Here is a 2,319-nt window from a genome sequence, read left to right as displayed (position 1 = left end):
AAACAGAGAATCTTGCAAACAAAGATGTTTTGGGAAAATCCTGGTGGCCACATACGAGATATGTTAAAGTGGCAATTGTGATTGATCATGTGCGATATTTGCAGTTTCACAGTAATGAATCTTTTATTACTATGCAAGTTCTAGATATTGTCCACACTGCAAATTCATTCTATGATTCCCTTTCTGTTCATTTGTCAATAGCAGGATTAGTGATCTGGTCACAAAACAACTCCATAAACATTACCTCTTCATCAGGTAGCACACTTTCATGGTTTAATAATTGGAGAAGAAACCATCTGCTTAAAATTTTAAAAAATGATGTTGGTCACTTATTTGCATACAAGGGTTTTGGGACGACTGCAGGACTTGCATATGTTGGAACTATATGTAGCAGTCATTGGGCAAGTGCTATCGAATCCTATAGAACTCAAAGTTTGTTTGCGATTTCTGCATTATTTGCCCATGAACAGGGACACGTTCTTGGAATGCAACATGATGATCAATTTTGTCATTGTGGAAAGAGTGTATGCATTATGGCACCATATGCAGCACAGACTGATAAATTTAGTAACTGCAGTTATAAGGATTATTTCTACCATAGAAACACTGGCTGTTTATTTGTCCCACCAGACACTGACACACCTTTTACATTTGAATCCTGTGGTAACAAAATAGTGGAAAATGGAGAGCAGTGTGACTGTGGGTCAGAAACACAATGCAAGTCAGATCCCTGCTGTCAAGCTAATTGTATGTTGCGCCCTACTGCTGTTTGTTCCTTGGGTCTGTGCTGTGCTAACTGTCAATATCGTCAACATGGAACTGTTTGCAGAGAGAAGATTAGTAGTTGTGATCTTCCTGAATATTGCAATGGAACTTCAGAGCACTGTCCAGAAGATGTGCATGTACAAGATGGTGCCGTGTGCCATGATGGTGTGTATTGCTTTCACGGGAACTGCACAACTCACGATATGCAGTGCAAAATAATATTCAGTAGTGGAGCAACAGTCGCTTCTGAAGTATGTTTCAGAGAAGTGAATAATAGGGGCGATCGCTTTGGCAACTGTGGGCTTAAACATGGAATTTACAAGAAATGTAATCCTGGGGATATCCTGTGTGGCCGTATCCAGTGTAAAAATATACAAATGCCTTCTTTGGAGGATCACAGTACAATAATTCATACTTCCACTGGAATGAATCAATGCTGGGGCACTGACTACCACCCTGGGATGAAGGTGAATGATATTGGAGCAGTGAGAGATGGTGTTCCTTGTGGCAATAACATGATGTGTATTGAGGGTAGTTGTTTCAATGTGTCCATTCTGAAATATGACTGTAATGTCACAATGTGCCACAATCGGGGAGTTTGTAACACTCTGAAACACTGTCACTGTGATGTTGGATGGGCCCCTCCAGACTGTAGCAATAAGGGCGATGGAGGTAGCATAGACAGTGGGCCACCTCCAGTTAAGATACAGGCTAAAGCTAATATGAAAATGTCAGCTGTAGCTGGAATACTCTGTGCTTTTTGTCTCCCAATTGTTTGTGCTGCCCTGGTTATCTGGTTCAAGGATGGGCTGAGAAAACAATTTGGAAAATTTCAAGGAAGAGTCCATGCTATGAAATCAAAAGATGAAGGAACAGCAGTATAACTCATCTCCGGTAAAAATGCACAACACATCCAATATAATCATGGGATTTAACACTCAATTTGAAAAACAAAGACATTCACTATTTTATTGTTTAAAGATGTCCCTCAGACACATTTCTTTTTGGAAATTTGGCTTTTTCGAAGGGGACGAACACCCCCCCCCCCGTGATCTATGTAAAGTAGAGTTCACTGAGAATAAGTCAAGGAAATATCTTATTTTTAAAGTAAAGTAAATTGTTTTCGTTTTGTATCTTAAAACTTTGTATCTTCAAATTGGAAGGAAGAGATAATCCAGAGGCTGCTTGTTCAAGTGTGATGGTTCCTAGTTCCTATCAACATGCAGGAAGTTGTAGCAGCAAGAAAACACAACTAAAATTGAAGGGGGCTTATTCTGTAGCCAGATAAAGACTTTTTTAACACTTCAGTGAACTTTACATGAACTTCAGAATCATCTGAAGCTGCTTGATTGAGTCTGGTTGTGGGTCGATCTGCAGTGATCATCAATGGGCCTCTGAAGAGAACTCTCCAGGGTAGCCTTGAAAATGAAGCATCTGAGCTGCAGATACCTCAACCAATAGCCAACTATACCAACAGTACATTGGATGTCAAAGAAAGATCGAGAGGCATTGTTGATCATAGATAATTTGGGCTGCCAACACAGCTCCGCACAC

General features: G+C 40.2%; 1 pseudogene; it reads left to right on the top strand.

Annotated features, from left to right (window-relative positions):
* LOC114923097 overlaps positions 1-1,649 on the top strand; it is a 20,980-nt pseudogene extending 19,331 nt beyond the window's left edge.
* The last annotated feature ends 670 nt before the right edge of the window (positions 1,650-2,319 follow it).

Source organism: Protobothrops mucrosquamatus, unplaced genomic scaffold, assembly GCF_001527695.2.
Source record: "Protobothrops mucrosquamatus isolate PMUCROS unplaced genomic scaffold, P.Mucros_1.0 scaffold1897, whole genome shotgun sequence".
In the NCBI taxonomy this organism is placed as follows: Eukaryota; Metazoa; Chordata; class Lepidosauria; order Squamata; family Viperidae; genus Protobothrops; species Protobothrops mucrosquamatus.
The sequence above is the reverse complement of the archived record's forward strand: the minus strand, read 5'-3'. Positions and strand labels throughout refer to the sequence as shown.